The 25,610-nt window shown below is 37.7% G+C and overlaps 1 long non-coding RNA gene across 2 annotated transcripts in view; it reads right to left on the reverse strand.

Moving 5' to 3' along the window:
- Positions 1–308: 308 nt before the first annotated feature.
- LOC103349895 (uncharacterized) overlaps positions 309–25,610 on the reverse strand; it is a 32,979-nt gene continuing 7,677 nt past the window's right edge. Inside the window, exon 4 of one of the 2 annotated variants that reach the window (XR_016233666.1) lies at positions 309–460. This is a non-coding gene — a long non-coding RNA (uncharacterized LOC103349895). Of the gene's footprint in view, positions 461–14,559; positions 16,338–25,610 lie in introns of those variants that run through there. The other variant, XR_011388951.2, reaches the window with a different exon arrangement.

Here is a 25,610-nt window from a genome sequence, read left to right on the forward strand (position 1 = left end):
CAAAAAAGACTAAGTATTGCCCTCTTAGAAGTAATATGCTAGTGAAGAGGAAATAGATAAGAAAGAATGAACATCATAATTAAGATAGTTTGATAGGAGGGGTGGATTTTGAGAGCTTGAAGATTATTCAATCTCAGACAACCTTTATCTCTTCTCCTTCTTGTCCTCTTACTTGTTTTCTGAATAATTTCATTTAAAATTGCTAGGTAGAGCTGAGCAAGGCTAAGTGATCTTGCATAAGAAGGGTAGGGTAAGGAGAGAAGTGACAATAACATCAAAGAGCAATGAGCACACCCAATATACATATGTTGGTGTCTAAATATCTTTATTCACTATGGAATCAGAGCTCCTGGAGGAAATGGCTGTCTCACTGTTTGTAGCGGAACGTCAGCTCCTCAGGTGATCCTGGAAAACTGAGTTCTCTGTGCTGTGCTTGCAACTTCCTGTATGCTTGAACTTGCTGTCAAAACAGAAAATTTTAAATAACTAAACATATAAGCACAGAAATCTAGATAGTTAAATTAATCAGATTCTATAAATAAAATGCTGTAACAATTTTAAAATTAACCATCTATCTCGGTGATGTATTTTTCATACATGTTTTATCTTCATCTTCTTTAACTGTGTCCTCATCTAACAATATTTTTGCAAGATTTTCTATGAAAAAATAGAAAAATAACGTAATCTTTATTCCACTAATGTTGATCATTTCCAAAAATAGTTGAGATAAGTTGCTTGGGGTTTCAAACGTTATTATCAATAATTTGTATTCACTATAAAAAGGTAGAGATTTTAAAGCTACAACATGCTTCCTTTTGGAGTTGAATTTTTGGCTTTTTGTTATATTTCAATTTTTTTATGAGCAATAGTTATTTAAAAAATATACAAATTTCATCTGAAATTGGAGCACACAGAGGGACAATTTAAATGCATTTTGAAATTATGTAATATATGTAATATATATTACATATGATAAATATATATTAATAATTAGATATTATCCTATCAGCAAATTATAAGATTATATAATTAAACTTCTATTTTTTTTACACTGACTCGCTAATAAATATACCTAGAGATTTTGGTCACTGGAAATTATTAATTTATTTTCAAGCCAATTGATTGTGTTGACAACTATCTTGCAATCCATTTTATTCAAGTCCACAAGACTTCAACAAGATGGGCATGTCTTAAATGGTAAAATATGGGGCCAGCATTGTGGCATAACTGGCTAAGCCAGTGTCTACAATACGTACAGTATCTTGTATGGCACTAGTTCAAGTCTTAGCTGTTCCACTTTTGACCCAGCTCCTTGCTAATGTACCTGGGAAAGAAGCAGAGGATGGTCCAAGTCTTTGGGCCCCTGCACCCACATGGGAGACCCAGATGAAGCTCCTGGCTCCTGGTTCCTGGCTCCTGGCTCCTGGCTCCTGGCTTTGGCCTGGCCCAGCCCTGGCTGTTGCAGCCATTTGGGGAGTGAACCAGCAGATGGAAGATTTCTCTCTTTCTCTCCCTCTGCCCCCCACATTGTAACTCTGTCTTTCAAATACATGAAATGAACCATTTCAAAACTAAAAAAAAGTGATAAAATGCAATCTTTTAAAGATTTATTTATTTATTTGAAAGAGTTACGCAGAGAGAGAGAGAGAGAGAGAGGTTTTCCATCCGCTGGTTCATTCCTCAATTAGCTGCAACGGTCGGAGCTACGCAGATCCGAAGCAAGGAGCCAGGAGCTTCTTCTAGGTCTCCCACGTGAGTGCAAGGGCCCAAGGATTTGGGCCATCTGCTATTGCTTTCTTAGACCATAGCAGAAAGCTGGATCAGAAGCGGAGCAGCTGTGTCTCAAACCGGCACCCATATGGGATGCCGGCACTTCATGCCAGAATGTTAACCCACTGCGCCACAGCACTGGCCCCCATGTTTCTATACTTTTAATACAATATCTCATTTCTTCCCAAATGCTCAAGAGAAACAACTACACTTACAATTACACTAAAAATTGTATTCATTTTTTAAAGAATTTTTTTGTTTATTTTATGGGGAGGTATTAATTTGTGGGCTCTCAATTCTGTTTCCTTAATCTATATGCCAGTTTCTATATCAGTTACCATGCTGAGCTTTTTTAAGATTTATTTTATTTATTTATTTATTTGAAAAGCAGAGAGAGAGAGAGAGAGAGAGAGAGAGATCTTCCATCCACTGGTTTAGTCCCCAGATGGCTACAACAGCCAGAGCTGAGCCAGACCAAAACCAGGAGTCAGAAGTCTGGGTCTCCCATGTGGGTGTAGAGGCCCAAGCACTAGGGCCATCCTCCACTGCTTTCCCAGGTACATTAGCAAGGAGCTAGATCAGAAGTGAAGCAGCCAGGACTCAGATCAGCTCCCATATGAAATGCCACTGTCCCAGACCGTGGCCTAACCTGCTACAACACTGGCCCCTACCATGTTGTTTTAATTATTATAACTTTGTACTATGTTTTGAAGTCAGCGATTGTGATTTCAGCTTGATTTATTTTAAAGATTTATTTTATTTATTTGAAAGACAGAGTTACAGAGAAAGGGAGACAGATAGAGACAGAGAGAAAGAGAGGTCTTCCATCTGCTGGTTCACTCCCCAAATGGCTGCAATGGCCAGAGCTGAGCTGATCTAAAGCAGGAGCCAGAAGGTTCTTCTATGGCCATGCTCCACTGCTTTTCCAGGGGCATTAACAGGGAACCTGGTCAGAAGTGGAGCAGCCAAGACAATTCCGTGCCCATATGGGATGCTGGCACTGCAGGCTGGGGCTTTAACCTGCTGCACCGCAGCACAGGCCTCTCAGCTTCATTTTTTTCATTTTGTTTTGTTTTGTTTTGTTCTTGCTCAGGATTGCTTTGGCTATTCTTCGTCTTTTTATCATTCCATATAAATTTCTAATTTTTTTTCTAATTCTATAAAGAATGCCATTGGTATTTTGATAGGAATTGTATCAAATCTTTAGATTGGCTTAGATAGATTTCTTAATTATTTTATTTCTTCTAGTCCATGAGCTTTCCATTTTTTTGTGTCCTTAATGATTTCTTTCACCAGTGTTTTATAATTTTCATTGTTGATATCTTTACTTCTTTTCTATGCATCAAAAGATGCATCATGAAACTACAATCTGTGGAGTAAGTACTCAATATATAAATTACCAAAAACGAATCTGAAAGTAACTCTGAAAACAGAGTAGACAATACATAGAGAAAGTCACCAAGGAGAAGTACAGCAGAACCAGCACATGTTGAACAGGTGACCCATCACCTCAATAACCTGCAAATAGATATGGTTTCATATGAAATCCTATTTACAAATTCGTAAGCCAAGAAATGATAAGTGTTCCCAGGAATTCAGAGTGTGTGAGAGCTTGCTATAGTAGCCATCTTGTGCTGCCATGACAAAATGCCATAGACTTAGTGGCTTCAACACCAGATGTTTATATCTGTTACGCTGGAACCTGGGAATTTTAAGAGCAAGGTGCCAGCTGCTTTGGTCCCTGGTGAGGGACCTTTTCCTGGCTTACGGAAGTCCTCACGTGGCAGAGAGAGCTCTAGCATTTCTTCTTGTTCTTATGTGAACACCAAGCCCATGGTGAGCTTCAACATGTGAATTTGGAGGGTGGATGGGGGCACAAATAAGTCCATAGCACACGTATATGTTTGACCACTTTGGGAACAATTTGACAAAATCTAGTACAGTAAGAAAAAAAAAAAAAAAAGGATTCATCACCCTAGCAGTCTAACCATAGAGACAAACTTCCTGTATATGTACAAGGAGACATAAAAGCATTATTTGAAACTGGGAAATGTAATGGAAATCATATAAATCTCCATTAACAATAAAAAGGAAAAGAAACCATGCTTAAACAATGCAATGCTCTCTATAAGTGAAACCTGAGAGTGAATACAGGTCTTTTGCTGTAAGGTACTTACTTTGAAATGTTTTGTTCCATTTCTAAATAATGCAATACGGAAGTAACTATATAATTTATTGCTTATTTTAGCTGATTTTAACTAGTCAATGTTTTCTGTAAAACATATTCAGCAGAGCTCTTTTTCATTCTTGTTAAAGTACTGAGCTGTTGCAAATCCGTTTCACAGTGATGCCCCTATTCAAGTGTGAATGGGCAACATTGTATGAACACGCTCTTTGAATAGATCCTGTAGGCGCCTACGGAACCTTGATGAGTCTATGAATAACACTGAAAGTGATTCTTAGTTAGCCTATCATATGATGATACAAAGAATTTGTGTGGCTTTCTCTGGCTGAAGAGAAGTCCAGTTAGGTTTGGTGACCTTGAGCAGGGAAGGATTAAATGCTTGTCTCCCAACTCCCATCGGGGCACAGAGACAGCTGCTCATGAGTGCACGGGTATGCGGACACACACACACACACACACACACACACACATAAGCATTCTTCATGGCTATTGAAACCAAGAATAAATAGTAATAGTACATGCACTATTACATATAAAATACTAAGAAAATAAAAAATGATCAGTTCAAATAAGTGAAGAGAAAAGGTTGTTTTGTCGCATCCAGCTTTGCTGCACTTCCACCTGGTGTGTCAACTTTAGCTCATCAAGTTGAGAGAATGCATTTTAAAGCAGATAGAAGTCTTATTTTACACGCAAGAGTAAAGTAATTTTATATCTGCTCTACCAGTGGATTAAGTATTGCAGGCCATTGTTAAACCACTAAAATAATCATGAAGAATGGATAGAACAGATCCTTGCAACAAACCCATGTTAATTACACTTGCAGCTGGGAGATCAATTTGCATAGGAAGTCTTTGAAGCCTGTCAGGTATGAATTGAACCACTGAACTGCTACATTTGATAATCCAGCCTTAAGTTTAGTTATTTTCCCCTAAGATGTTGCTTCAGACTACCAGCTTTCTTCTATGAAAGTACTAATGTCTGATTAATTTGTTCCTGAATGTAACACACATTTGTGACTTTCAAATAAATTATTAACAAAATATTATCAAAAATAAATGAATATTGTTAATTATATATACATATTTTTTGAACAAAGCAACATTTTGAGTACAGTGAATTGTAGGTTTAGTTCTCAAATGCTGAAAATCTAAAAGTGTTCTGCAGTGTTAATGGATTACAGTTAGCTAATGATATTGAGGCAGTGTTATAGAGGACTTTACCTGTAATTCATTTAATTTTCACAGTTGTCATATGAAGTAGATATAACAACTTTTTTCATTTTACCTAATGAACACGAAGTTGAGATGCAGAGAATCCTAATAAGTTGACCAAAATCACTGATTAAGGATATGGCAAGTTTTGGATTTCAATTCTGATAATCTGATTTACAGCATAATCTCTGGTCCTCTCTGCTTTGCCTCTCATAGAAAGTCTATTTTACAATCTTTTTCCTAAGGTGTAAGATTATTTTCATTTATTCACAATAACTCAAAAAGGGAAAGAATCATATGAATTCATGCCTGTTCAGGTTGAATTCGTTCTGAGAGGAGGAGCATAGTGGGGGTAAGAGACGCAGAGTCACCACACAGACCCCAGGAGTTGGGTGAAAGCAGGCCAGAGGTGAGCAGCCCACAGACTCATTTATTTCAGTTGGTATAGCAGATTAAATAGCCAAGGCAGCCAATCCGGTCAAGGGGCAGTCTATGCCCTAACCAATCACAGCCTTTTGCCAGGCAGGCTCCATTGCCAGGTCGGTTTCGAAGCCATTTCTGAGTAACTGAGGCTCACTTGCCAGTGGCCATCTTGGCATGGCCTTCTCATTCCACCACACATGCATGGGGCAGACGGACCGCGGGCGGGGCCCCAGGCACTTTAGCTGCTGTCACGGGGCCGGGGAGCCGCATGTGTCAACACCGACCCGTCCTGAGAGCCTTAAATGGATTTTTTACACCATCGAGTGGTCGTCAGCCCCCTTTCTACTCTCTCTCCTCTCGTTTCTGTTTGTAATGACGCTGGTGGCACGCGAGGCTGCTGTGGCTGGGACTGCACCCGCCGTCGGACACAGACTAACAAGATGTATTAAATAAACGTGCTACACCTGCCTATGCACCCAAAATAAAAATTCATTGGAATAATTCATCTATTTCTGGAGTTTGAAAATTAAAGGGCTAAAGGAGCTCTGATAGGGAATAAACAATATAGATAATATCTGATGAACGAAAAAAAATTGAGTGAAATTCTATTAAGGGTGATAATGCTTTTTAGAAAGTATAGCAAAAATAAGATTGGGCTAGACTCACCAATGGAAAAATTATTTATAATTGAGAACCATAAAAAATGGCATATATATATATATATATATGAACTTAGACCATGAAATCTATATTATCTCACCAACATTTTGACAATAGGATAAATCTTCTTTGAGTATGGATCTGCTGGTTGATATTCAATTCACCATTCTTGTATTAAAAACCTGTCAGTTTTATCCAAACACAAAACCCTCTAGAATTTTGCAAAACTTTTCCCATTGTTTACAGTGGTGGCAATACCACTGAATTCAATTTGTCCTTATCAAATTAGTCAATTATTTTTCATTAAAACAAATAAGTTCGCATTTAAAAATTTGCAATTAGAAATACAAATCAAATTTCAATGAAACTTTCTGATAACCACAAAAACATTGGTACATTTGTGGGAAACAACAAAACATAATAACGCCCAGCATATGTATACATATGGAGAGAAAGCATTAAAGAGAAGTTTATCAGCGATGATCACCCAGCACACTATGGGCATCAGTCAGCTACATGTCATCAAGGAAATAGAGATCCCTGGAAAAATCTGGAAGCTTTGTGAAACACAGGTCAGTTAGGAGAATTTCTTAAGAGAATATATGAAATCCTTCAGGAAATAATAGCGATTTAATTAGTTTGTGTTTTAAATTATGCATTGGTGTAATGCTCAAACACTCGTTATGTCCCTCGTTCAGTATTACGAGATCATCCAACTTGTTATCTGTCACGTATTTCTATGTTCAGGTCAAAAGTGTTAAGAAAGATTTAGTAATGCAATTGGTAGGGTTAGAGTTTGTCACATACTTAGCACAATCCTGGAGATGATAAGAAAAGATAACATCATTTGGCTAAACTTTCATAACTAGGAAGAATTGTTAACTTAGAAAAATAAAACAATGACTAAGTAAACTCTCTTTTGTGACCTCACGACATTAATTTCAATAATTTTAAAAATACTCCATTATTTCATAACTACAAATGCAATGATGTTGCATATTTGGTGGTAGGAAGTGTGTGGAGGATCCAACTTACTGTTGGTAACCACAGCAGTTACCTGGTTGAAGTATACACAAGGAGGATGTATGAATAGAAACCAGAGAGTAGCCTACCAGCCAGCAGTACCCTATACCTATTTGTAAGCATATTTAGAAAGATTTCTCTACATACAGAAGATTTGAGCACCAGGAGTTTGGGCTCATATTCTTGCAGTTCCAACTACCTCAAATTCCAAGAATCCTGGAAAAAGATTTAATCAACCAGTCTTAGGTTGAATTTCTGTCATTAAATCAATAATTGAATATATCTATCTATACTAGAATATTTATGAATATTTACAACATATGTGCAAATGTATATAGGATACCCTGCTAAGTGGGTAAATGCTCCATGGGAAAAATTAAAACTTCACCCATCATAGGAATTCATATATAGAGACATATGTAACATGTGAGGAGAGTCCAGAAATTTAAACTAATGGGACCCCCAAGACATGTCACCCTAAGTAAGAAAAGCATTTCACTGCCGTAGATATATATCACTGGTAGAATTTACAGTTAAAGGAATCAGTACAAAACTCTACTTAAAGCAACATAATTCTAGCCTCAGGTTCCTACACAGTCTAGGTTAACAAGTTCTTCTGTAGTAAAATGGAATGAATTCTAAAACTGAAAAAAAATAGCAAAACTCAGGCATGCCAGATATACCCATTACCAGGTCCTTTCATTTCTTTGAAGATACAGATTCATGATTTAGTGTTACAAATCCATCTTCTGACATAGAACTTAGGGGTTGATTCTGAAATTAGTCAAGTGAACAGAGTGAGAATGATCAACCTATTGTAGAGCACCTCAGATACAGTGACAGTTGGCATTCAAAAATGAGAACTTCCACGAAACACATACGTAAGCCTGGAGAAGATGTGGTACTCAACAGGCACAGAATAGACTAATGCACCCAGTGATTTTCCAACACAATTAATTAAGTTTAGACTGTTCAAAAATCAAAATATATATAGACTCCACGAAAGAAGATAGGAAAGAGATAAGAAAATGAACAAAGATTAAATATGAGATGTCTAAATGAGTAGTGGAAATTCATAATGGAAACAGACAGAATAAGAAAGGCTAAAAATAAAAATATAATGATCAGAATAGTTTATAAGTTAGATTAAATAGATTCCTTCTCATTAACCCTACAGTCAGAGATCACTTTCTCTTGAATTGGCCTTTGGAATTTATAAAAATCCATGTCATAATAAGATGGGAAAAAAACTATGTAACAAACACAAGGAAATGGGGATATACTATCCATAATAATTTTTGTCCAAACTGCAATAAAATAGCAAAATAACCACAAGAACAACAATAGCGATAACAAAAATTCAGTATGGCAGATTCTTTAATTTTTTAAATCCTTGGCCAGCGCCGCAGCTCACTAGGCTAATTCTCTGCCTGCGGTGCTGGCACCCCGGGTTCTAGTCCTGGTTGGGGCACCGGATTCTGTCCCGGTTGCTCTTCTTCCAGTCCAGCTCTTTGCTGTGGCCCAGGAGTGCAGTGGAGGATGGCCTAGATCCTTGGGCCCTGCACCTGCATGGGAGACCAGGAGGAAGCACCTGGCTCCTGGCTTCGGATAGGCGCAGTGCGCCGGCCGCAACACACCGGCCATGGTGGCCACTTGGGGGGTGAACCAATGGAAAAAGGAAGACCTTTATCTCTGTCTCTCTCTCTCTCACTGTCTAACTCTGCCTGTCAAAAAAAAAAAATTAAATCCTAGGGTGAAAAGAAAAATTGAACTAAATGTTTATAATTACAAAGAGAATTATATGTCACATTTCTCATAACTCAAAGTACTTTTGTTAATAAACAAGTAAAAGTAAAATAATGTAATTACCTAATATAAATTCAATTGAATAAATTCAAGAATACCAAATGTAGGAACATCAAGAATACAAAATTAATAGCATATGAGGGGGCAGTGCTGTGGCACAGTGGGTTAAAGCCCTGGCTTTCAGTGCTGGACTCCCATATGGGAACTGGTTTAAGTGCTGGCTGCTCTACTCTGATCCTGCTCTCTGCTATGGACTGGGAGGGTAGCAGATGATGGCCTAAATGCTTGAGCCACTGTACGCACGTGGGAAACCTGGAGGAGGCTCCTGGTTTCTGGCTTCAGATTGGCCCACTACCACCATTGTGGCCATTAAGGGAGTGATCCAGTGATCCAGTGGATAGAAGACCTGTAAGTCTTTGTAACTCTGCCTCTCACAAAAATAAAATAAATCTTTAAAAAATAAATGAGAGATTTTGGTTTTAAAATAGCAAATAAAGCTATGAATGAATACTTTGAAACAGCAATAAGAGACAAACCTAGAGAGCTGAATTTATTCTGAAAAATAGACAGAAATCTACATACCAACCATTAGAAGTAGGAAAGTGGCTACAACCAAGACATTTAATAGTGCAACTAATTCAAATATTTCCCCACATAAAAGTGTGATGGATTAAAAATTACTAATACAATAGATAATCTTAATACAAATAAAGTGAGCAATTTGAATCTCAAAAGACTCATATACTGATAGGCAGATGATCATACAAAAGAATTGAACAAAAGTGTAAATAATATTTTTTAAATACCATATGTTGGCCCTGATCGGTGAAAACTGACTGAACACCAAAAAGGAAACCTCCTGAAGTGAAATGGACACTATGAGAAACAGTGACTTGATCAGCATAGCCCTGACTGTTAATGAACAACTTAATACATTATCCCTCTCAGTAGTTTTTTTTTGTCTGTTCTACTTAATATGACTGGTTTAATTCTGTAATTAATACACAGTTATTCTTAAGTGTTGAAATTTAACTGAAATGTGATCCCTGTTAAACATAAGAGTGGGGATAAGAGAGGGAAGAGATGTACAATTTGGGACATGCTCAAGCTGACTTGCCCCAAATGGTAGAGTTAGAAACATACCAGGGGATTCCAATTCAATCCCATCAAGGTGGCATGTAACAATGCCATCTCACTAGTCCAAGTGATCAATTTCAGTTCACAATTGATCATCATGAAAGGACTAAGAGTCAAAGGGAGCACATAAACAAGTCTAGTACCTGCTAATACTAACCGATAGAATAAATAAAGGGGAGAGTGATCCAACATGGGAAGCGAGATACTCAGCAGACTCATAGAATGGCGGATGTCCTAAACAGCACTCTGGCCTCAGAATCAGCCCTAAAGGCATTCGGATCTGGCTGAAAAGCCCATGAGAGTATTTCAGGCATGGAAAGCCAAGACACTCTGGGGGAAAAAAAAAAAAAAAAAAAAAAAAAAACTAAATGAAAGATCTCTGCAAGTGAGATCCCAGTGGAAAGAACAGGTCTTCAAAGAAGGAGGTACCTTTCTCTGAAGGGAGGAGAGAACCTCCACTTTGACTATGACCTTGTCTAAACAAGATAAGAGTCGGAGAACTCAAGGGGCTTCCATAGCCTTGGAAACTCATGACTGGTGCATAGGGAGATTACTGATGCCATAGACAGGAGTGTCAATTGGTAAAGTCAACAACAGGAGTCACTGTGCACTTACTCCTCATGTAGGATCTCTGTCCTTAATGTGCTGTACATTGAGGCTTAATGCTATAACGAGTACTCAAACAGTATATTTCACTTTGTGTTTCTATGGGGGTGCAAACTGTTGAAAGCTTTACTTAATGTATACTAAACTGATCTTCTGTAAAAAAAAAAAAAAAAAAAAAAAGAAGAAGAAGAAGAAGAAGAAATTAGCAATTCCCAACTTGACTCTCGCTGGGATTAAACATGACAATAGGTCTGATCTGATTTCATCATCATTTAAAAAATCATCTATTATTTTTCACTTTATGTTTCTGTGTGGGAGCAAACTGTTGAAATCTTTACTTAATGTGTGCTAAACTGATCTTCTGTATATAAAGAGAATCGAAAATGAATCCTCATGTGAATGGAAGGGGAGAGGGAGTGGGAAAGGGGAGGGTTGCGGGTGGGAGGGACGTTATGGGGGGGAAGCCATTGTAATCCATAAGCCGTACTTTCGAAATTTATATTCATTAAATAAAAGTTAAAAAAAATCTAAAAAAATGGAAGGATACAATTTGTGGTTCCACGTGTTTTGAGCTTTGAAGCTCACCACTCCTTCCCAACAAATAAGCTGAACAAGCTGAAAAAGTCAGCAATTCTCTGGGGTCCCTAAGAGTGAGGACATAGAGCAAACCACTGCCCCCTGGAGTGGAGAGACAGGCAAACAGGAGGGGTCAAGGCTCACCACTCCCGCAGCTGTGAGCAGAAACAGAAGGAAGCTGGGCCTTGGTGGGCAAACGTGAACGGTAGCCAAGGAGTTGCTGGAGCTCAGTGTGGACAGCTCTGCTAGTTGAACACCTCCAGTGGCACAGTGGTAGGACCACAGCCGTGCTTTGTGAGTTTCACCCCCAGGAACAGGAGCAGACTCCCACAGCAAATAGCAGAGAAAAACCCGTTGTGCTTCTGGTGGTGGTGATGGTCGGGGGAGAGGGCAGAAAGGAACAGTTCTGAAATTTAGCAGAGTGCTTTGTTCTTCCCAACAAAGGTGCTAGGGTGCTGTCAGAGCCTGGCTGACCTGGGAGAGGGGACGGAGACTGCTCAGGTCAGCTCTAGCTTTCTATGTGCGATGAGGAAAATACCCAAGGCCAAGCCACACTGAGCCATTTCTCTCCCAACTAAGAAGAAAGCAGAAAAACAAACAAACAACAACAGCAACAACTGAAAAACACTTGTGAGATTCACAGTCTAGAAGTCAGGCTCCCTAGCAAGCTGAGACCTAATCATAGAGTGTAGATGACTTCTCCCCTGCAGCACTCACAGCCGGCACTATGCCTATTTATAGCACATCCTTTCACCCAGTGCAACATGTCCAGCTGTCAAGAACAAAACTACAAAAAATTCCAAAAGGCAAAAAGCACAATTTGAAGAAATAGAGCAGGCATCTGAACCATACATGGCTGAAACACTGGGATTATAAAACAGAGAATTCAAAACAACTATGATTAGTATGCTAAGGGCTGTAAGCAGAAAGTGGGCAGCGTGCAAGCACAGATGGGCCATGTAAATGAAGAGATGGAAATTCTAAGAAGGAACTCTGGAGATCAAAAACACTGTCACAGAAATGCAGAATGTCCTGATGGGCTTATTACTAGACTGGACACAGCTGAAGACAGACTCTCTGAGCCGGAATATATCTCAATAGAAACCTGAGAGGCTGAAAAGCGAAGCAAGCAATGCAGAAAAACACAGAGAACAGAAATTGCAAGCTTGTGGGACAACTACAAAAGGCCATAATGTGTATGATGGGAATATGGGAAAGAGAATGAACAGAGAAAGAAACACAAGCAATACTTGAAACTATTGGCTGAGAATTTCCCCCAATTAATATCAGACTTCAATTCACACTACATGAAGCTCAGGAAAAAACTAAGAAACATAAATTTAAAAAAAAAATCCGCACACACAACGGCACATATTTTTTTCAAACTAGAGAAAATAAAACATAAAAATCCTGATGGAAGTCACAAAAAAAAAAAAAAAAAACAACCCTTTTACGCAAGAACAAAGAATGATAAGATGACTTCTCAGAAACCACATTAGAAGAGAGTGGAATCAAAATTTAGTAGAAAGATAAAAAGTTCCTAGCATTCTGTACTTCGTGAAATTATCCTTAAAAAGTGAAGGAGGAGAAAATTCTTTCCCCCAAAAAATGAGGAAATTTGTTGCCAACAGGTCTGTCTTATAAAGCATTTTTTTTTTTTTAAAAAAGTTATTTAGAGAAAAGGAAAAGAGCAGCATAGGTCAGGAACTCCAAACTGCATAAAGAAAGGAAGAGCCCCAAAGCAGGCAAGAGTGAAATTAAAATAAAAACTGATTTGTCTTATTCTTAGTTGGCCTAGCAAATAAAGTTTTGTTCAAAATAATAGATAGTAACAATATATTTAATTGTGAATATTAATTAATAAATATATGCTTAGGTACTCATATAAGTGAAATTACAGAAAGGATAGGAGGGATCAGAGAGAAGTATTAGTATCATCTTTATTGTAAGATATTCAAAGTTTTGTAAAGCATTATTTGAAAGTAGACTTGGAGTCGTTGTATACTGTAAATTCTAGGCTAACCCCAAAACTTTTTTTTAAAGGTATGCTGATATGCTAAGAAAGAAAAGAGAATGAAATCAAACCAAATACTCAGTTAAAATGACAAAAGTCAGAAAAAAAGAGGAAGACAAAATTGGAGGAAGAAAGAATAAAGCAACAAATTGAAAGCAGTAACATATATGGTAGCTGTTAATCCAACTCTATCGCTAATCACTTTGAATACCAATGGTGTAATTTAACTAGTTAAAAGACAGAGATAGTTACAGAAGCTCAAAAAAGCAAAACTCAGATATTTGAGAGAAGTTCAAAAACTTAGTGGAAAAATGGCATTAAAGCACAAGATCAAGGGGCAAGCATTTGGCACACTGGTTAAGATACTACTTGGTACACCTAAACACCATAAAAGTCCTGGCTCTGCTTCTGATTCCAGCTTCCTGTGATTGTACACTCTGGGGGGGTGCAAGGGTCCATACCACTCACGTGGGAGAACCAGGTTGAGTTCCTGGATCCTGGCTTCAGCCTGGCCAAGTCTGGCTGTTGCCTTTTTTCTTTTCTTTTTTTTTTTTTTTTACAGGCAGAGTGGACAGTGAGTGAGAGAGAGAGAGAGACAGAGAGAAAGGTCTTCCTTTTCCGTTGGTTCACCCTCCAATGGCCCCCGCAGCCGCACGCTGCGACCAGCGCACCGCACTGATCCGAAGGCAGGAGCCAGGTGCTTCTCCTGGTCTCCCATGGGGTGCAGGGCCCAAGCACGTGGGCCATCCTCCACTGCACTCCCTGGCCACAGCAGAGAGCTGGCCTGGAAGAGGGGCAACTGGGACAGAATCTGGCACCCCGACCGGACTAGAACCCAGTGTGTCGGCGCCGCAAGGCGGAGGATTAGCCTAGTGAGCCGCGGCGCCGGCCGGCTGTTGCATTTGGATACTGAACCAGCAGTTGGAAAATCTCTCTCTGTCTCTGTCTCCCTGTCTCTCTCACTCTCTACCTTTTAAATAAATCAGTTTTTAAAATGTAAAGGATGGGTTTGCTTTCATACCAAGAATTTTGTAACCCATGCATATAAGGTAATCTCAAAGAGTTCATGGAAATATGTATTATGAAAAACTATGCATGGATTTCAAACCTTTTTGCACCAAAATAAAAATACCTTTTCTCTTTGGTTGGAATTTTGAAAGAATATATAAAACATTTTATTGAGTTCACTGCAATATTTAAAGATACATGGCAGAAACAGATCATACCAAACAACTAGCCTTTCTATTATCTTTTGTTTGGGTTGGGAGCCTACTACCTCCTGACTTCCAGTTCCTTGTAGAGGATCCTTGTGATTGCATCCATCCAAAAACATTTTCATGCCCATTATCCAAGCTCTTCCATTCCCTTCCCCAACCCTCCTCAGCCTCTACTAATCACTGTTTTAAATTCAGATTGACAGCCAGCGCCCTGGCTCAATAGACTAATGCTCAGCCTGAGGCGCTGGCACACCAGGTTCTAGTCCTGGTTGGGGCACCAGATTCTGTCCCAGTTGCCCCTCTTCCAGGCCAGCTCTCTGCTGTGGCCAGGGAGTGCAGTGGAGGATGGCACAAGTGCTTGGGCCCTGCACCCCATGGGAGACCAGGAGGAAGTACCTGGCTCTTGGCTTTGGATCAGCACAGTGTGCCAGCTGCAGCTGCCATTGCAGAGTGAACCAATGGAAAAGGAAGACCTTTCTCTCTGTCTCTGTCTCACTGTCCACTCTGCCTGTCAAAAAATAAAAATTTTTTAAAAAATTCAGATTGTTTCTTTATTTAAAATTCTGCATTTGTCTTTCTGTGTCATATTTTGCTTAACATAATGCCCTCCGATTACATACATTTTACTGCAAATGTAAGAGTTTCATTCTTTTAAAGGATGAATAATATTCTATTTTGTATATACACATTTTCTTTATCCATTCATTCACCTAAGTAGATTTCATATCTTGGCTATTATGAATAGTGTTGCAATAAACTTGGGAGTGCAGGCACTTGTTTCATATATAATTCCAGTTCTTTCAATATATACCCTGAAGAGGAATAGCTGAGTCATATGGTGGTATTCTTAGATTTTAGAGAAACTGCTACACTGTTCTCTATAATGACTATGAATTTGCATTCCAACCCATAATATATAAAGGTTCACTTTTCTCCAGATCCTTTCCAACATTTATTATTTTTTGTCTTTTTTATAATAGCCATCCTACGTGGAGTGTAATGATACTTCAATGCAATTTTGATTATTTTTATCTTCCTGATGACTAATGACATTGAGCATTCTTTCACATATTTGTTGGCCATTTGTATTTCTTCTGAGAAATGTCTATTCAGATCTTTTGCCTGTTTCTTAACTGGGTCATTTGGGCCTGCTTTGTTTTGCTTTGCTTTGCTTTTGCTGAGGTCTTTTGTTATTATTTGCTTGTTTGTTTGTTTATATCTTTTGTATATTAATCCTTTGTCAGATGAATAAGATACAAATATTTTATCTGATTCCATCAGCTTTTTCTTCTCTGTTGAAACTTCCTTTTGTTCTGTAAAAGCTTCTTAGTTTGATATAATCTTATTTATCTATCTTTGCATTTGTTGCCTGTGTTTTGGGCATCTCATGCAAAAAACTATTAGCTATACCAATGTCTTCATGTGTTTCCCTATGTTTTCTTCCAGGAGTTTCATAGTTTACATCGCAATCACATCTAGATCTTTTATCTATTTTTGAGCTGATTTTTGCATGAGGTGGTGGAAGGAAGCTTGTTGCCATCTTCTGCACACCAGAACGAGTTTTCCCTGCACCAGTGTTGAAGACATGGTCCTTTTTTCCAGGTAGTTTCTGTCACCTTTGTCAAGGGTCTGTTGGTTGTCAATTGTCAATGAGAGGATTCATTTGGGAGGTTTTTGTACTGGTCTACTAGTCCATGTGTCTGTGTCTGAAAAGGAGTAATAAATATTAGACCAAAAGTCAATGAAATTGAAAATAGGCAATCAATAGAGATAACCACAAAATACAAACTGGTTCATTGAAAAAAATCAATAAAATTGACAAACTTCTGGCCAGACTAAGAAAAAGAGGAACAAGACATAGATTCTTAACATCAGAAATAAAAGAAAATACATCACTATAGATTTCCTGGACAATAAAAAGATAATAAGGAAATACCATGACCAACTCTATGCCCAAAAATCAATAATCCGGATGAAATCGGCCAATTCCTTGAAAGACACAAACTGCCAACACTCCCACAAAAAGAAACGCAAGTAGATATTTGAGTAGGTCTATATCTGGTTTTTAAAGTTAAATCAGTAATTAAAAACCCTCCAAGTCAGAAAGATTAGCCCAAATGGGTTCACTAGTACTATTGTACCAAGCATTTAATGAGAAAATTGTTTCAGTTATATACAATGTCTTTCAGAGAGAAAGCAGAGAGACTACTTCCTAACTTATTCTCAGATGCCCGCATTACCCTGATACCAAAACAAACCAAGCCATTACAATAAAGCCACAGACCAATATCTCTCATGAACATAAATGCAAAAAATCCTCAAAAAAACAAAAACATTAACAAATGAAATCAAAGAATGCATAAAAAATGTAGACACCACAACCAAATGAGATTTATCCCAGGTTTGCTAGACTCTTTCAACATTCAAAAATTAATTAATGTAATCTGCTTTATTAATAGACAAAAAAAATGTGTAATCATATAAATAGACACAGGAAAAGCATTTGGCAAAATCCAACACCTATTTTTGACCAAAAAAAAATTAAAAAAAAAATTTCAGTAAACTAAAACTAGAAGTGACCTTCCTCAGGCTGATAAAGAGTATCTACCAAAAAAGTCTACAATTATCATATCATTATACGTAGTGGTGGGAAAAGCAAAGATTTCTCAGAGGTAAGGTACAACACAAGGAGGTATTTTCTCAAAGGTCCTTTTCATCATTTTACTAAAGTTCTAGCTTTTGAAGTAAGACAGAAAAGGAAATTAAAGGTATACAGATTGGAAATGGATAAATGAAACTGTCTTTGTTCTTAAGAAAAAACTTGATACAACCTATTGAAGTTACTTTTAACTGAATTGCATAAAAGAAACCTACTGAAGGCCGGCGCCGCGGCTCACTAGGCTAATCCTCCGCCTAGCGGCGCCGGCACACCGGGTTCTAGTCCCGGTCGGGGCGCCGGATTCTGTCCCGGTTGCCCCTCTTCCAGGCCAGCCCTCTGCTGTGGCCCGGGAGTGCAGTGGAGGATGGCCCAGGTGCTTGGGCCCTGCACCCCAAGGGAGACCAGGAAAAGCACCTGACTCCTGGCTCCTGCCATCGGATCGGTGCGGTGCGCCGGCCGCAGCGCGCCGGCCGCGGCGGCCATTGGAGGGTGAACCAACGGCAAAGGAAGACCTTTCTCTCTGTCTCTCTCTCTCACTGTCCACTCTGCCTGTCAAAAAAAAAAAAAAAAAAAAGAAACCTACTGAAAAGAGAGAAGAACCATGAGGAAATGTATTACAGAATGTGTGACTAGCCTCTCCCAAACGTACGTTCCTTTAATTTATACAAACATAAATGCAGTCTGTCTGAATGAAAAAGTTGGTAGGTAGATTGCTGAAAAAGATTTTTTAAATTAATGAATAGGGTCTCTGCTCTCATTTTCTTCACATTTTTAAGAGAGTGGTTTGTTACATTTATTTTTATTTATTTGAAAGGCAGAGACACACAGAGAGAAAGGGAGTCAAAAACAGATGTCCCATCTACTGCTTTACTCCCCAGAGCTCACAGCAGCTGAGGGTAGGCCAGGCCAAATCCAGGAGCCCAGAACTCAGTCTGGGTCTCTCACAAAGGTGGCAGGGATCCAACAATTTGAGTTCACCTGCTGCCTCCCAGGGTGCACATTAGCAGGAAGCTGGAACCAGGAGCAGAACAGGACTCAAACTTAGGCATTCTGATATGGGAAACACACATCCCCACGTGTTGTCTTAACTGCTAGGCCAAACACCTGCCTGTGTTTCATATTTTAGAATGTTCCATAAAGCTTCACTAATTTTGAAATTACAAAGATCAGTGAATAAGTTAAGAATTCCACCAAAGGGAGCCAAGTAAAATTCTAGAATCTACAGTGTGGAATTTAGAAATAAAAACTATATGATTGCTAGGAAATTCCATTTACTGTTCATAGAATTTGTTTAAATTTTAGTTTGTATTGCACATGTGTGTGCCACCACCAGAATATATAGATAGATTTATCATCTGTGTGAAAACTGACAGGATAAAGAATCTAAAGGAAAATGTGTTTGATCTTGCAGTGAGGAAGTCTTCCTTAAGCATAACGCAGAGGAAGAATCATTTAAGAGAATCTTTTAGGCATTTATAGCCACAGAAATTTATGCTTCCATATGTTGAAACATTATATTTATAACATTATATAATATATATGTATATATTTCCTCCACTGTAACTAGAAAAGTATTTTTTTATTTCCTGTATGATTGGAAGATCACATAATGATGAGTATTGATTGAGACATTCCCAGGATAAATGCAGTTACATTCCCAGGATAAATGCATAAGTTACTATATTTTGTATTTCTCTACACCACAATTTGATAATTTAAAAAATTAAATAAGTGTACATGTGCGACTGAGGATCAACCATCCCACCTCTTTTATGATCTAGATTCCTCCAGTATATGTGAATGGGAACTGTGTTACATAGTCATTTGTCTATGCCATAGTTGTCACTTATTGTTTTTTGCCTCCATGCTCCTCTGCAGACCCCTGCTCACTTCCTGACAATTTCAGTCTAGACTAGTATCATCTATGTTTCTCCCACTCTCTATCACTCTGCCTTTCAATTAAATAAATAAATTTTTCCAAAAAAATAATAATGATGAAAAAAACAAGTCACATAGATAATAAAGGAAACAAGTAGTAGCAAAGAGCTTGTGAAATTAAAAAAAAAAAAACTATAGCACATTATTCTAATATGTAAGAATTCTAAAAATACCCATTTTAATAGAGATAATCTAAGGTTTAGGAGTTGAGTGTATGATAAGTTGCCATTGTTTAAAGCAAAATAGTGACAAGAATATTAAGTAGGGGAAAACATGATATAAAGTTGCTGTGAGATTCTTTAAAATGAAAATGTCCCTTCAAAGACACCATTTTCAGCTGAGCCTTTGGGCAGGAAACAGTTTTCACTTTACAAATGATAGTCACAGACCATGAACACCTTTTTAAATGCTATTTTTCAAGGCTGAGAGCAAACGTTCCAATTACAAAAGAATTGATCTTGTTAAACTTATTCTTAAATTTTTTATTTCCTTCCTTGGTTAATTCAATTTCCCTTCAAATACATGAATCATCAAGACGTAATGTGAACATTCAGCCACGGTGGAAGAGGATGTTCCATTATTCGCATGTACCTGATAGAATTCAGACAGAACAGATTGAGAAGGGTCAAAAGAAACTTGCTCAGCTGCATATCTACAGGAGACATGATTGTTATTATTTTCTTGTCTTTATAGTTACTTACAAAAGATTTGTTACACTAAGAGAATGCATACCTCTCTTTGGTTCTTTTATCCAAAATGGTAGCAAATTTCAAATGAGATAGGAAGCAAATATTTTTCTGTGTTTACAATGAATCAAAACTTGTGTAAGGAAATTTCTCTCCAACTCAATCATTCCATGTTTATAGCTGAGGGAAAATGAATGCAGCCCGAGAACTACCCCAATTTTTCACAGCTCTCAGTAGCAGCAAATTAACAAATTCAACACAGAATTATATAGCCTCAATGTTCTTTGTTTATGAACCCTGAGGCTTTAAGTTTCATGATCATTTGGTACCAGAGTCAAGAAATTGAATACTTTTTAAGAAAAATGACATAATAATACCATAAAACCCAATTTGCAACAAGAATCAGAAAAGCTAGAATTTGTCAAAAGGTTGATACAGGGTTTTGGGGGTAGAGAGAGGAAAGGAAAATAATTTGCTCTTGTTTCTTAGAGAAAGAACTGAGGGTAAACCAAACCCCAGAGCCCCTCCCTTGTATCCCTCTTATAGAGATTTTGCTCATGAAATATTTTGGAATTGTCCTCTCCCTTTCCATACCCCCCACCACTTTAACCCAGAAATTTCTGACTGCACATTTGCCAAAGGAGTTTTACTATGGTAACCTTCAGGCCTACACACAAAGCACAGAGTCAAAACAAATAGCTCTCTTTAAATGTCATTATGGGGAGTAAAATTCTATGTGGTGTATTAATGGGCCTCCCACAGCTAAATCCTAGCATACCACTTTGAAAAATGTCCCCTGTGGGCATCGCTTAAACCAACAAAAGTGAGGGAATTTGAAAGTTAAGAGAAAACCCCATCTAGCTCTGGTGAAAATTAATAGAAGGCAGAAAAGAATGAATAAAGAAGTGAGAAATCAGGGAGACAAATTAAATTTGCTTTGTTTTCATCCTTTTTAATGTTATTTTAATGTGGAAGGTCTAAAAACTAGGCTAGTTTTTTTTTTTTTGCTGCAATTTCCTTATTTTTGAATTTAATAAATCTTTCATGGAAGTAGAAATGCTGCCTTTGGCTTAATGGAAATATAGAAAAGAAGAGAAATATATATTTCCTCCCCAATCGTAGGACAATATTCACAAGATAAGAACAATGCCTTAAGTAAGTAATATCCATATATTGCTTACACAGTGTGTACTGTTTACTTGATAAATAAATATGTTGGTTGATCATTTTCTAGAACTTATTAAGGAATAAGCTAATATCCAAAGTTATTAAGGAATTTGTTGGCATATCTAATAGATTTCTAGAGAAAATTTGACCCATGACCTAAGTATATCTTGAGGAGAGGACATATGTGTGATTAGAAATCTTCCTAAAATATTTTAAAGCTTTTACTAGTTCTTTATTAAATCTATTTCTTGTTTGCTTATTGTGTCTTTTCCAAAGCAATGGAATTCATTCTTATTTTTCTTCCCTCTGCCTGGAGCCTGCGGTAGCTTGTTCCATCTGTATTCTGACTGCCTCGAGTAGCTGACGAACTTCATTATCCACATCCTACGGGGAAAGAACTGGCATTGAGCATAATCTACACCATCTACAGGCAAGATGCTTACGCCATGGTAGTCTCTAGGCTGCCTCCCCTTGTTCTCTCTTGCTTCCTTGCTCCACATAGCTCCACCATCAATTCTATTCCTAAATGGTTTATGCAAAATCAAACTAAAAGAGCAACCCAACTTGAACCAAATGGTACCTCACTTTGCCCATTTTATGTTGCTGTAACAGAATGCCACAGACTGAGTAATTTACAAATACTAGAAGTTTCTTTTGCTTACACTTCCAGAAGCTGGGAAGTCCAAGGGCATGGTGATGGCATCTTGTCAGGGCCCTCTTGCTATGTCACCCGTGGCAGAAAGTGGAAGGGCAAGAAAGAGCAAGAGAACAAAAGAAAACTGAACCTGCTTTTCAAACAAACCCACATCAGCATAACCACTCTGTCCTCTTGAGCTAAACACCTCCCATTAGACCCTACCTCCTAATACTATTGTGTTGGGAATTATGTTTCCAACACGTGTACTTTAAGGGCTACATCCAAGCAATAGCAATAGCTAATACAATAAAGAGATTGGAAAGTTATGATGTTATTGGATGCTGATTGTATATTTCCAATTATTGTGCCTCATTCAAGAAATAAAAAGAAATACTTCCGAAAAGTTAGTCTGTGCTTTCTATTCTGGAACTGCATTAAAAAGTCACTCACTACTCATTTCTGAAAGAGAGCTGTCTGAGGAAAGGAAAAGTTGACTTCTATATTATTTTTTGAATATAGTAGGTAGGTAATAGTAGGTTTGATGTTGAACTCATGCTTAAATACCTTCTACTGGTAAAGACCACAGCATGTCCCATCATGGTATACTAAGGGTTAAATGCCTGTGACTGTTGCTTTTTAACTATTTTCTCACTAATTCCAAAAGAATGGATCAAAAACTGATTCAGAATAGTCAATTTTTGTGTGCCCACGGTATTTCTCAATACAGTAGGAATATGGGTTAAGTTCATCTTCTACTGAAATAATCCTGAAAATGTTTAGTAGAAATAAACATTAGTAAACAATGTCTGGGCCTTACCTTTTCCATTTGCCTAAAGTACCTTTGCTCATTTCATCTGTTACAAATTTCCTCTAAAGTGGAATGATAATATATGTCTTATAGAAATTGTTTTTAGAGAGGAATTGCATGTATCGTAATTTCTACTTATTTAACAGTTTTTATGTCATTAACTTGTAACCAGGTAAAGCCCAGAGAATAAAGTGATGAAAAAAAATCTCTGTTCTTAAAGATCCTACATTCTACCCATGCTTAAGAAAACTAAAGTGAAGCAGAGTAAACGAAAAAATAAAGTGGTAGAAAAATCATATCCCAGAGGCAGCCAATGAAAAATAAATATAGACAAGATTTTAAATATGTTTTCATATGTTGGGAGTTAGTTGAAGCCTATGGAAGCAGAAAAATCCCATGCCTTAACGCAACTTTGAAAAGATTCATTCTAACTCTGTGCAAAAGCAAAAAAGACACGAATTGAATTAGAGGGTCTTGGAGGAATTTCAGTAGTGAAATGCTAGTACCTTAGACTACATATCAGTGCTAAGTCTTGACAAATTGCTTAACTTAGGTTATTTTTTTGAAGGCTCAGTTCAAGATATGGAGTAGGTAGGAAAGAAAGACAATCAACCCATCCTGACCTGATCAAGAAAGTAGATATTAACACCTGGATACAGGTAAATACTGATGCTCATGAGGCTTAATCCTTAGGGATCTTCAGTTGCAGGAGGGCTTTGCAAGCTTCTTGTCTGACCCTAGAATATATTCATTTGATCTTTTTTAAAATACTTTCCAAAACTAAGATATATTAACTGCCATTGGTTAAGACCACTCTTTCCACTGTGTCATACCACTGCCAAAGACAGGTGGCAATAGTCTTAGACATGTCTAGAGTCAACTCCAAGGAAGCTGAGTAGAGGACTGTAGTAAATTGTTAATGATGGCCCATAATAAATCATTCCTTATTCAGACTCCTTTGCGAGGTGACTCTTTTGTTGCAGAAGTGAAACATTAAGCCTCTGCTTAAAGAAGACGTTCCTCTTCAACTTTTGGTCCTGGGAATCCAGCTGCTTTATAAACAGATCTAGGCTAGTCTTTGGAGACAGAGGACATGTGAGAGGAAGAGCACAGTGAATGAATCTCCACATGGAGACAGAAGCTACATACGGAGACTCAGAGTGACGATGCTTGACAGTAATAGCAAAGGCTGCAGTCAAGCTATCCCGACTGATAGCCCATACAGTGGAGATAAGCCATCCCCTTGCAGCTCCAAAAACACAACCAAAAGGACTGAAGATAATAAAAAAAAAATTATTGCTTTATGGTACTTTGTTGTGATATTTTTTAAAACACACTAGTAGATAACTGGTATAATGATAATTTAATTTTATTTCAGTAAATGTATTTGAGTAGTTTGCAATAGCTTTAATATGCAGTTAGGTTATTGCTTTTCTCCGTATGTAGGCTTGGGTTCCAGGAATACTCTAGCATCCCATTGTGCTGGCTCTCATAGCATCATGACACCAGTGTGCAGGGCCCAAGAAGGAACTGCAAAATGAATGTGGCCTATGATACCTGGCACGAGAAGTGTGTGAGCACTAGAAGAAAAACAATGGTGAGAATGTATATATGTGTGTGCATGTGTGTGTGTATGTGTGACTGCAATTCCTAAATGTGATCACAATTTCCAAAATTATGATATCTCTGAAACAGAAATAAACACTTCTATACTGCTAAGAATTTAAATTTAGTCTTAATTTATACTTAAATGTTTTAATTTTCAAAGAAAAGACTAACCACACCAGAAGCAATAATGGATTATATGTCTGTGACTTCTATAAAAAATATTGTAGTATACTGTCATATGAAAAGCTAATCAAAACTATGTAGCCAAAAATACAAAAAATATATGTGTTTAGGGTAGTAGATTCTTTTTTATTTTTTTAATATAAAGATAATAGATCTCCAATAGTATTAACTAGAACAAAACATACTAAAAGGGATAAATTATTAAATTGTACATCAACAGTCAGGACAAGGGCTGATCAAGTCACTGTTCGGACTTGCCCCAAATGGTGGAGTTAGAAATGTGCCAGGGGATTCCAATACAATCCCATCAAGGTGGCATGTACCAATGCCATCTCACTAGTCCAAGTGATCAATTTCAGTTCATAATTGATCACACTGATAGGTCTAAGAGTCAAAGGGATCACACAAACAACACTAGTGTCTACTAATACTAACTGATAGAATAAAAAACGGAGAGAACGATCCAACATGGGAAGCTGGATACACAGCAGGCTCATAAAATGGCAGATGTCCTAAATAGAACTCTGGCCTCAGAATCAGCCCTTAAGGCATTTGGATCTGGCTGAAGAGCCCATGAGAGTATTTTAGGCATGGAAAGCCAAGACACTCTGAAAAAAAAAAAAAAAAAAAAAAAAAAAAAAAAGAGGACCTAAATGAAAGATCTCTGCAAGTGAGATCCCAGTGGAAAGAACTGGGCCATCAAAGAAGGAGGTACCTTTCTCTGAAGGGAGGAGAGAACTTCCACTTTGACTATGACCTTGTCTGAATAAGATCAAAGTCGGCGAACTCAAAAGGCTTCCATAGCCTTGGCAACTCATGACTAGAGCCTAGGGAGATTACTAATGCCATAAACAAGAGTGTCAAATTGTTAAGTCAACAACAGGAGTTACTGTGTACTTACTCCTCATGTAGGATCTCTGTCCTTAATGTGTTGTTCAATATGAATTAACGCTATAACTAGTACTCAAACAGTATTTTATACTTTATGTTCTGTGTGAGTGCAAACTGATGAAATCTTTACTTAATATATACTAAATTGATCTTCTGTATATAAAGATAATTGAAAATGAATCTTGATGTGAATGGAATGGGAGAGGGAGCAGGAGATGGGAGGGGTGCAAGTGGGAGGGAAGATATGGCGGGGGGGAAGCCATTGTAATCCATAAAATGTACTTTGGAAATTTGTATGACAAAATAAAAGTTAAAAAAAATTAAAAACTACTTTCAATAAGTGAGAAAAAAGATAATAGATGCCATGTATTTCATAAATACAATTCTAAGAAGAAAACCTTC

Source organism: Oryctolagus cuniculus, chromosome 5, assembly GCF_051225735.1.
Source record: "Oryctolagus cuniculus isolate XC-2025 breed Fujian yellow rabbit chromosome 5, ASM5122573v1, whole genome shotgun sequence".
NCBI classification, from domain to species: Eukaryota; Metazoa; Chordata; class Mammalia; order Lagomorpha; family Leporidae; genus Oryctolagus; species Oryctolagus cuniculus.